The 12111-nt window shown below is 43.2% G+C and overlaps 1 protein-coding gene across 1 annotated transcript in view; it reads right to left on the bottom strand.

The window, feature by feature from the left end:
* Positions 1 to 12111, bottom strand: part of LOC128894947 (discoidin domain-containing receptor 2-like) — a 232764-nt gene that overhangs the window by 190436 nt on the left and 30217 nt on the right. Inside the window, exon 2 of the mRNA XM_054157062.1 lies at positions 93 to 200. The gene's annotated coding sequence lies outside the window, so the exon portion shown is untranslated. The remainder of the gene's footprint in view (positions 1 to 92; positions 201 to 12111) is intronic.

The following is a 12111-nucleotide window of genomic DNA, read 5'->3' as shown; positions in this document are numbered from 1 at the left end:
AACCTTGGGGATATAAGCGAAGAAATTGAGAAAAATCGCAGTGTAGCGTATCGTATCGATAAAGTAATTACTGCGGGCAGAGCTATCATTACCAGGCTGCCGATATCCTGCACGTTGTTCTCCGAGCGAATCGGGGACGTCCACGTGCCGAATGCTCACATTGCAGATGCACTAAGAACAACCCTCGGGAGCACATACACCTGGAATGGGTAAAAGTTGTGAATTTTTTAAGGTGAGAATCTTCGTTGAAAACCTGTTATAGACGTGAAATGTATACTTTCATTTATATTTGTAAATTAATAGAATTGAAATTATTGCAGGCATTTTTGGGAGGTCGTGAGAATAGAAGCATTTTGAGAATAGCTTTCGAGGTGACCAGAAGAATGTCTTGAGTAGATAAAGAAAATACTACCTTTGCCATAGTTCATTGTAATCATTTTTATTTCTCGCACAACAGAAACCATTTGTAGTAATTCATGTCCAGATATATAATAAAACACCATCAGTTTTTGAAAGAATTTCTACAAAAACGATTAGATATAATATAAAATAAAATATTGTAGTATGACATGAAAAGACCTCAGAGTTTCATACCCTGAAAGACAATTGAAATTATACACTGTGATCCCCACGACATCAAACAATGGTCACCGTTTCTAATCATCTCCGTCCCGTGGAACAATCGGTTCACGGTCTCCACGAATCGCGAACATTTCGCGAAACGGTCCCTCGCTGATGATCGAGGGCAAACTTATTCGAGCGTCATAATATTCCAGCAATTTTGGAATACTGCCGCGAGTTTCGGCGGGCAAGTTTGAAGTAGCAAACTCAAGCGAGCCGCCCCGGTCGAGAATTATGCAAGTTTCTAACCCCAGATTAGGGATTCGCGATGTATCTAATGGCATTATTAGGGTCGTCGCTAGGAAGTGGTACGGTTCTCGGGAGCGGTTGATCCCAGGGTAGCGCTAAATTTCCAGCTTATAATGCAAGCTAACTGAAGTACGTGGGCAGGGAAAGGAGAAGATTGTTGCGTCTACGCGTGTCTCTCTCGCCCCGGTCCCTGTCTCGCTCCATCTCACCCGCGCTTCGTGATTTTCCTTACATTTCGGCTTCCTATCATCCCCCATCTCCCGTCCCCCTCCATTCCTATCTCGTCGCGATGCAACGTGGATTCTGCGAGGATGACCTTCCATGTTGGAAACAAATGGGATGCCTACAACATATCGTGCTTTGTGTGCCAAAGCATTCAACGTTTCTACGCTGCTCGTAGCGCGAGGATTAATTAGAATTTCCTGGGCACTATGAAATTTAACCGTACAAATCCCAGCACAAAGTATTTAATTAACCTGCCACGCGATCTCTCAACGTTAAGCATCGAGCCCACGTTGTTCAAAATATTCCGCCCCACTATGCAATTAACATGTTTGCCGCCGCAGTGTCGCTGGACGAAGCGATACCTGGCGCCATTCTTCGCGTGGTTGTCAGCTTCCAAATATTTTGGTATTCGCCACGGTTTCACTGTAAATGTGAATTTAGGACAGAAGCCTATGCTGGGAAAACGTGAGTTTTTTTTATGATATCAAAGTTAATGTGTTTGAAGTTGCAAAAAGTTTCATATTTTATAATGAATATTCATATTCTCATTGAACAATAGTATCTATTCTTCTTCGAGTCTCTAATGATGTATTAGGTTGTCTAGAAAGTTCGTGCAATTTTTTAAGAAAACTTCAAGGGCATATTTGAATTTTGATATATATTCCTTGAGTTATATAGGTACCATTTTGTTCCACAAAATGTTTCCACCTTTCCATCTGTTCAGAGATGTATAAATGCTATTCGTTTTCAGCCATTCCGATATATTCAGACACGTACCAACTACCAAAAATCGACATGTACTTTTCAGACAACCCAATAGATCCTCGAGCACCGTAACTCACGCGTTTCTTACGAAATGCTCCATTCCCTCCAGATGTCCCTTCGTCACGCAGATTCGATTCATGTAATTGCTACCACGTCCGAACGTTCATCGAGCCAAGAAATTATCTAGAACAGCCAGGCCCTCCGTTCGGTGGATTCGAATCATCGCGGAAGTTCACCCAATAATCGACGAACCAAACTCGGAATGCACGTAACGAGAAACCGATGGAGCACGAATATGGTTTGACGTAACAGGTCCATTTCGACACCGATCAGCGCGGAGAGCGCTTTATATCCAGCAGAATTCGATTCTGTCGAAGGGAGGAATAGGGGATGCAACTGCGGGAGGTAGAGGGTGAAAGAGGAGCGCGCGAGCCAAGAAGGAAGAAAGGAGGCGAAACAATGGACCCGTGGAAAGAACAAAGACGGGGAACGGGTATAAAGAACCGCAGATAGGAGTGGGCTAGGTTATCGTATCCGCGAGAGAGGATAGGGCCAGTCGTAGCCGAGAGATGACAAGCCGTTCCGAAAATCAAGTTACTTCGGTCGGATCCGGATCGGGCGTGTCTGCGAATCAAAACTTTCCGCAAGGGATGTGTCCAAGAAACCGGAAACTGTCTGTTTTCGTGCTCGCTTTGCGCCAAGCCTCACCACTAGCGATGGAACAAAGGATTTTTGATCAATCATTACCGAATGAGATTTAGACACACCGTTTTTCTTACATTTTTCAATGCATTCTTCCTTATGAGAGGAAGAGGGTTCGTATGCTATTTTACAATTTAATTGTTGTTCATCGTGAGCTTTAGAACGAAGGGGAAAATTAAATATATAATTATACCTCTTCTTTTAACACATTGGTTGCCAGACTGAAACTCATGAAAATTTCTACCAAGTTAAAATTTTGTCTCGAGACTGTGGAAGATTAGATAACATAACATTTGGTGTAGCATTTAATTTCTTAATCTCGTCAAACTCGCGAATCCTATCCACATTTATTTTTAATAACGCCTGACCTTTGGAATTTTCTAGTTCCTTAATGAAAAATCCTGTCATCCATTTCTGAGTTTCGTGACGACCAACGCGTTGAACTATTTATAATGTCTTTCCAATGAATTGTTAGTGAGGAATAATTTAACGAAAATGTGGCTATGCTGCTCGATGCTACTAACGTTTAGCAAACCAACACTCTCATCAATCTCAATGTTGAGTATAAATTGGAACCTATTAACACGTTATCTAAACAGAACTTGGTTATCGGACTTGACTCAAATTCACGGAAACACCTTGAACTACCAGAACGCGTCTCCATCGCTACCCGTCACCCATTTTCTCTTTCTGTCGAGTAGTTGGCCGAGTTCCTTCGGCGAATTTCGACCCAGCCAACGAGCTGAGAGGACCACGGAAGGCGAAGAAGCAGCAGGGAAGTTTGGAAACAGTCTGTCAGCTGGGTTACCCTCTCGGCGTTCGCGTGCACCGAGCAAAGCGGCGGAATAAGCGGCGATAATTCGAGATAACTCTGTACAATCCCCACTGTTATCCCTCGCCGGCAAAAGGGTGTTTCCGCGATGCTCCTTGTTTTTCACAGTACTCATTGTACATAGGAAACGCGCTCATCATTGTATTCCAGTTTAATATATCGTCTGGATAAATAAATCTATAAACCATTATGAACTATTCTTCGTCATGTGTTGCATTTTGATAGTTCCGATTTTGTAATTAAATATTTATATCAGGATAGTATGTCCGATTCTTAATCTTGGTAATGTGGTTTGAAGTTTTCTTGTTGGAGGTAATGAAATAGTTTCTCCCGTTGATTTACATATTTGATGTAGTTTCGTTGTAATTATACTGGTCCATTGCTGGTTCCGCATCATGTCATCATGGTCATCATAGTTTCGAAATCATTAAAAAAGCACGGACCTCCAAAGTTGACATGCTATTGACATTCACCCAGTCACGAAAACTGTCTCCAACAAAAGACATTTCTTACCTCCCAAATTGTTAAACAATCGTACTTATAATTTATTTCACGAACTCGTGCATGCTTTTTCGCCGTTTCAAATATTTGTCCAAAAATTATCGTACGATCAACCATCGAAGGGTTCCGCCAACAGAGCTGTCGCACATAATGTATTGTTGCCTACGCGACTCACGTATCACGTCGGATTGTAAATAATCGTTAGCTGCTACATTTTCGATGATTCACGATTAATTCGAGCGTATTTGTGTCGGGATTAGGTATCCTAAACTCACCTCGTCGTTGTCCTCCGTCATTTGCATCGCGTTATTCCAAGTCGCCCGCTGCGAATATAATCGACGATTACTCACGTGCGATTATCGTCCGTCGAGCGCGTATTCCGCGAATAAGCTAATTTATCTTCCCAAAAATGTGCCTGCAGAGACGAAATGAATTTCGTTACCCCGTGGACTACGTAAACCGTTTCTCATGTACCTTTGCACCGCGATACCTGAAACATTCATCGAAAATGGAGCGTTCCGCTCGCGCGATCGTTAGAATAAAAGCTTTTTTCTGTTCGATTTGCATAAACGCGACGCTCAACCGGAAAACACCGGGATTTCTGGCATCACCGTCAACCCCGAGTTTCTCGTCTAGATAAATAAATCATAACCGTTGCATCGTACGTTTACGCTGGCATGGTCGCGTTTCAGGGAAACTTTTCCAGGCTGAGTTTGCGCTGGGTATTACGTCCCCGTGGCCTACACTCCGCCCACATACTTTTTCACCAAGTCGATAAGTTCTAACGCAGGTTGATGAAGCTATCGATCATAGCGGAGGAATACAAACAGGGGTGAATTGCGAATTCCAGCAATAAACGATATCAACCATCTCGATTAGCCATCTTTAGCAATACGTTTAAGGTTTCAGGCCTTTGAAATGAGTCCTCTACGAAGTTTTCCGTTACTCGGCATTAGAATAACTTCCATTTACTCCACGCGTTTCGCGAGTAATCTTTTTCAATAACAAATGTGTGTCCGCGTAACCTCCTCGAGAAAGCATCCTCGTTGCTCCTCGAAATCACAGAGAGGGATAAGCCATATATGGCTCCGTTATTTCGCAAGAGATATTACTTGTAGGTACACCGTAATAACGTTAATGTGCGTTTTGATGAGTGCAATACGGCAAGAATGGCTTCCGTTATATCTCTGGCCACAATAAAGAACAGCGCGGTGCAATAAGATCGAGTTAAATTCCGGTCGCACTAACTGCTCGAAGCGTCTATGCCGAGGTAATCTTTCCGAGAGCTTTTCTCATCAACCGTGCCAACTTTTACAGTGAATCATGCGAACCGTTCTCTCGGCCACGAAGGTAATACGTTCCGGTGATAGAGAACGAGTCTTTGGAACTCGTATCCGTGGAATATTAGGAGTGCTCGGTACAGAGCCTGAAGTATCCGGGAGTACAAAGCTTTTGCATTTTTCATCAAATGGATAGAGCAGAGAAGGTGAAATACTGATATCCGAAGCTAAACAATTTTCACTCTTTCCATGGAACGTTTCCTACTGAACATTTCTAATCTGACTAGGGTTCATCCAGCAACGTACTTACTTTTCTAACTTCCTTGTACATTTTACTCGATTTTACGTTATTTATTCAATTCATTCTAATTTCTACGCGATTAAAATAATAGTGATCGTGTGATATTCTGTCTATAAGAAGGGCGTCCCAGAGATCAAAAGTTCCTACCTTCTACAGGCTTCAAGTGTATTAACAAATATATTGCTTTGTATGGTAAGTAACGCTCCGTTTACATAGAACAGTACTGCTGTGTTTCGTCTTGAATACAGGTGTTGAACTCACGGGTAAAGCTTATCTAGCAGATCCTGCATTAGACGTAGCACTATTAATGGTTTGTTCAGTCTCCAATTACCTGATAGCACATAATTAGTTTAAGCAGATTGCTCAAACGATTAGTAGCATCACGTTCAAGCTAGAGTCTGATAGATAAGCCTTACCAACGAACCATCTAGAGTGTCTAAGCTCCCTAATCTATAAATACACTAATTAAAAATTATTCACACACATCATTCGTCCATTTAATCTCACTTTACAGTCAGTCCAATAAGTATTCGTACCCTCTATGCCTATTGAAAAAATTTATCTAAATTAAGTGGTAGGTTTGATGTTTTCAAATAAATGTATTCATGTACATATTTATAATGAAAAATTTGTTTGGAAACATCACAACTGTCATTTAATTTAGACAAGTTTCTTCAATGAACATAAAGGGTACAAATACTTATGGGGCTGACTGTATGTACATAGATTAGAGAATACTATTTTATATTGTCGGAACGAACTGAATCGTAACAAGCTTCGACAATTCTCTTCGTGGACAACGAACATGCGATTGGAACACTGCGCACGGAGAACAACAACTGAATGCAAACGGTTAGTGAGGTGAAAATAGAAATCCTCTAGCAAGCAGCAACTAGTAGTAACCGCCAAGTTCACCAACGAAAATCCACATGTTGCTGGATTAAGTACCGCGTCGGCAAGAATGAAGTTAGAACTTATCACGATGCGCACCTTCGTTAAGCTCCCGTGCTACGCCGTCACCGTCGGTCGATTACTCTCCTCTTTTATCCCCCATCAACGCGTTGCCCGCCTTTCACGACGTATTTGTACGTTTATGCCCTCGTTTTGCATAGATCCAGAATTTTCATCTCGTTCCGTGAACTTCTTTCATGCGGCGGGATTCCTGCGTTTGCGAATACGCCGCTGAAGCTCGGGGAAAAAAACAGGATTTGCGTTTCATTTAATATCGCATTATTGCTGACTTTCCACGATTCTCGCCTACGCGTACGTACAATTCCAACGAGCTTATTATTCCAGATTCCCGAAGAATGCCTCGCGTTCCCCATCGACGCCGTATTTACCCCGACAGAATTTTATTCCTCGTATATCACAACACGATCTGCATCTTCGAAAAGGAATTTTCCCTTCTGTCCTAAAAGTTTACCATACAAGTTTTCAATCAGCATTCGTACCTTACTCTGATATTCTTCTCACCGAAACTATTTTATTTCAATACTCAATGATGCTTTCTACAGCTCGCTAACGAAACAGTAACATTTCACTCTCCGTTATATAGTAAATTTTTTTTATATTCGAAGAGAATCCCAATCGTTAATAAACCCCCGACGAGGGTTGTGAAGATATGTCTCCTTCGCCCTCCACGTTTTCAATCGTCCAAAATGCACCTGTACCCGTAGTAGGGATGTTTAGGAGCAACGAGACAGGGACGCTTCGATTCGCGGATCGTTACGAGTAGACCGGGTGCAGTTTGTCGCGAAACGAGGGGAAAGAGCGTGCAACGTTGGTGAAAGTGTGCGCGACGAGCGAAAAAGCGACGGTTCGCAGCCCGTAGGTATCGATTGCAGTGTCACTCCTGGGAATCGAGGAGGATAAACTCGCGAATAGCAGCCTGCGATACGTGCGTTTCGGTTTGCATCCTTTCGTTCCCCCTTCTTTTATTTTTTTTTTGGGGGGGGGGGGGACTTGCTCGCCGAATAGCGGAGTTGGAATATCGGAACGATCGGCATCCCCCTGCGCGGCAATAATTTCAACACCCCTCCCTCGCCGTCCGAACGAGAGGATCTCTAATATTCGCACTCGAGCTTCCAAGTGGAATTTCTTGTTCGCGCGAAGGGTTAACCGCTAAACCTCGTGTACTCAATAGTAGCTTAAAGCACCCCCTCGCACGTAACCTGATCTTACCCCCGCGGGTTCGCCGACGAAGCGTGAAACTTAAACCCGCCCCAGCCGCAGCATAATCAACATCGCGAAATCAATGGACTGTCACGAATACAGGGTGCCATCGATCTTATCCTAACGGTCTCTACGATCGACTTTCCGCGTGTTTTCACACCGGGTCGTTGCCGTTTATTTACTCGCCTGTACACGGTTATAGACAGCCACCCTTTGCTCCGCGAAAAGATTGCTTTAAGGGTCATTGATTCGTACATCGATAGCGTGTCTGGTCGAGGATGAAACCTCCGTACACCAAGGAGTAATCTCTAATCGCTGACGGAACAACGATGGGTTTGATAAGGCATAGCCTGGATCTAATCCTTTAGTATAGTGTAGCATTGATTCGAGAATCGTAGTGTTCCTAAAAATATTTATGAAATACTATAAAAAGGGCAGTATAATGCTGCGAAGTAATGGTCCAAAGTAGAAGAAAGTGAGAGGAACTGTATACAGCTTGCCTTCTACATTAATGAAAACTTTTTGTACAATGTAAAGATGTATTTCCTGTTCAACATATGCAATCAGTCCCCTAGGTATTCGTACCCTCTATGTCTACTGAAGGAATTTGTCTAAATTAAATGATAGGTTTGGTCTTTCCAAATAAATATTTCGATATGAATGTATACATATGAATAATCTTTACGCGTGTATGTACTTGTAATAAAAAATTTATTTGAAAACATTAAACCTATAATTTAATTCAGGCAAACTTCTTCGATAGATATTGAAGGTACGAATACTTGCGAGATTGACTGTAGTTGTAGATTTCATTAACCCCGAGAGAACCGAGATACGAACAGTAGAAACGTGTCATTAATGAACACGCGCATAGAGGCATAAATTTATAATTGTCCTGGTAAACAGTTCGGCATCGCAGCCACTTATTATCATTAAAATAGACGTTCATCAATTCACAGAGTAAATTGACCGAGGAGGACCCGCAACGGGGTCGAGGACAATGCAACGATTACTAATAAATGATCCACGACTAGGAACACGAGTTGCGTTCATTTCTGTGCGTGCATACGGCCCGTAGCTCATCGCCGTATTTATTCTGGAATCTGGAGTTCCCACGCCCCTGGTAAACAACTCTTGCGCCAGATTGAGCTTACGCTCGCAACAATATAACAAGTGAAACTTTCCACGGATACCGAACGAGCTTGTTAGAAACTAACTCGGCCGCTGTTCGAGAGAAAGGTATTTTCAATAATCGAAACGTAGAAACAGAGACAAGGTTAGGCGACCGACAGAACGAAAATTCGTCGAAACTGGCCGCCTTTTCGACGTTGTATGCTTTTTAAATCCCATTATGCGAAAGTTCGCGTACGAGAGGCTAATTGGGTGGTAAGTATACCATCGAGTCCCACGAAAACGCTAGAAATTAGCGCGCTTAGGATGTGGAAAGTCCAGTTCCGTACAGGGGGGGGCGGGGAAGGCGGGGATGAATCAACCGGAAGCGGTAGCCGCGGCGATTCGTTTCCCGTGCATTCGTCTCGTTCCAGATTACAGACCAGTCACCCGTGCACCGTCGCGAAAATACGTCCTCTTTCCCCAGCCAACGCTTTCTGGCAGCGAAATTTCCGACGGACTCGCCGAGATATCTCGGTTACCGTGGTTGAAAGTAGAAACAGAGTTAACTAGTCCGCCATGAAGTTCCATGTCCAGGCGTACACGCTCTGGTTCGTGGCTTCCGACAGCGCTTTTCACCAGTGAGATTTTGACACTTAGACGTCTCTCTTCAACCTGATTCCTTCCCGATTGAACAATTTATCGCGACGATAAAGAGATCACACACCAGTGATATCGAACGATCACGCGAACTTTCGCCAAACCTCGTTTACCTTTTTCGCCCTTTTAATCGGGCTTGGTTAAAATAATGCGAGACGCAGTTCTGTTAGCACGTCAGGCAGGCCGATTTGGCCACGTCTAACACGTTCTGTGTTGAACGGTAATTACATTTTGCTGGGAAGTTGAAAGGAGGGAGGCCATACTCCATCATTGATATATATGTATTTAACGCATTGTTGATTGGCAATTTTACGCAGAAGCGATTTCATGTTACCGGCTATTATTTCGTAATTGAATGTGAAATTAAAACAGTCTAAATAAACTCTGTAATAAAACTAATTTAATGGCTAATTTAATTGTACAATGGTTAGGAACAATCTGGGAGGACGTATTTTCCCGACGTTCCACGGGTGACTTGTCTGTAGTCTGTAACGGGACGAATGCACGGGAATTTTGCAATATTCTATATCGCCCTGGGTTTCATAGATTGAAATAGGTAATACAAGTGCAAACACGAATGAACTCGTGACCGGTAAAACAATGTGTTAAACACTTACTGCAGATGATCGATAAGAAAATTTGAATCCATTTCATTTACCCATAAACGTACTTACTAGTGCATTTACTTGTTTACTCGGTCAGATTACGTTGATAAATTTCACCGCCAAGATAGACCAACTAAACGAGCTTCTTTCGCTTTAATTCACTCTGTCGAAGCCATTCATCGGCGACCAAGTGTGAACTAATACGTCGTAAAGTTCAGTTCATGCTTCAGCCTCCATAATTCAACGGCAGCCGAGATCTGATTTTAGCCAGATGTAACTTGGACGTTTCGTGCGCTAGAGCAATTCCCAGCGCATTATGCCATAATACCGACAGTTTATAGAGCCCCGCTTAGATTCGCGTGTAACATTAATTCGAGTTAAGTAACAATTTCAGAACTTCGAAGGCGATTCGTTTCTTAATTGAGACGCGATTGTATTTAGCAATAACAAGCGGATCACGTGGCTCGCGGGAATTCGAATCCGTTTACCCTGTACGAGGATAACGGATATCAAATATTGCGTGTTACCGATGAAAGCGTTAAATCATAAAAGTGTTTTGTGAAACGCTCGCGCTTTTTAAAGTGGTCAGCGAACTACGGTCAACGGTAATACATCAAACATCACTTTTGCGGCACTCTCCCGATATCGATACCGGGAAAAAGCTTTCTTCGTTCTCGAAATTATTAAATTTAATACCGGTGACTGCGAGCATCGCTTTGATAAAAAAAAAAACTACGAAAGGATGAAAAGAAAATCTTTTAATCGAATGAATATATCGAAATTAATTTTCGTTCCACGACGATAAAAGCGGACAGGAATCGTTACCGTTTCGACTCATGGGTGAAAATGTCTTCTGGAACGATCGGGGGAGCCAAAGAAAGTCTCGAAGATGACGCACGATCAAGTATTGATTTTACCCGAAGCACCGGAAAACACACACGCGAACTTTAGATACGGCCAGGATAACAAGGAGTTCAAAAATAGGCTCTCGGATCGATCCAGGTATTCGCTGGTCCTTGGAACGGACTTCCCCAAACGAAGGCTTATCCTGACGCTCTTATTTTTACGCCCCATCGCGTTTCTGCTAACTCGCACAAGTCTAATTTGTCTCCAACGCTGACGCTCCTGCGTTCCTCTTACGTATGAGAACAGAAACACGTCTTCGAGTATTAGTATTATTAGACTTGATTAAAAATTTTTATAGCTTTCTTGGAGCGTTGGCACCGCTGCAAACATTAAGGATTTATTTATTTATGTACTATTTAACAAAATTTGTTAGACTTAAGACTAACATACAATTCTGATAATAAATAAACAAAATAAACGTACCCAAATTACACAGGAAAGAAGTACCGATTGTATCGCGACTTGGGCGTTCGAGAAATACTAATTACAACCGCGAAATGACGGTCGTGGAGGGTCCTCGACGCGAAAGTGGCATCGGTTCGCCAATTTCCGGCCGGCGTCACGGCCATGTTAGTTCTTTAATAAACTTCAAAGGAGCCCGGCGACAGAAAGAGGGGGATCTAAAGGATGAAAGAAATGCCGTGGAATGACGTTCATTAAACGGAGCGATAGTAGTTAACCGGACGGGGGCGACGGAGTATGAGGCGAGGGCCTTCAAGCTAAACCACCGCTAGTCCCGCAACCTAATCCAATATAAATCTCCTGGTATAAAGCTGTTCCGATTAATGGCTCGACAAACCAATGTGGTGGAGGCCAAGCTACGGCTATATAACCAGGACCAAGTCCCCTGAAGCGAAACCCTCAACCCCTTCCCATATTCCTTTCCTCCCTCTGTAAGCCACTCCTACCGCCATCACCATCAGCGTCGCCACCGACACGACCACCACGATCCCTGCTGGATCCTGAGGTACTCGGGGATGGTAAGGAACGAAGAGAAAATGCAGCAGAGAGAACTACGGGCTGGGTAGGTGGGGAAATAGGGGGCTGCAACCCGCGTCTCTAAGACCTACCGCCAACTTTATCCCGAACTTAAGAAATGGCAGAGCTAATGAGCTTTTAAATTATTCCGTGGCGTCGCGAGAGAGGGACGTCTAGGGTAGGCCCGAAATTCTCAAACAGAGA

Source organism: Hylaeus anthracinus, unplaced genomic scaffold, assembly GCF_026225885.1.
Source record: "Hylaeus anthracinus isolate JK02 unplaced genomic scaffold, UHH_iyHylAnth1.0_haploid 4, whole genome shotgun sequence".
Taxonomy (NCBI): Eukaryota; Metazoa; Arthropoda; class Insecta; order Hymenoptera; family Colletidae; genus Hylaeus; species Hylaeus anthracinus.
The sequence above is the reverse complement of the archived record's forward strand: the minus strand, read 5'-3'. Positions and strand labels throughout refer to the sequence as shown.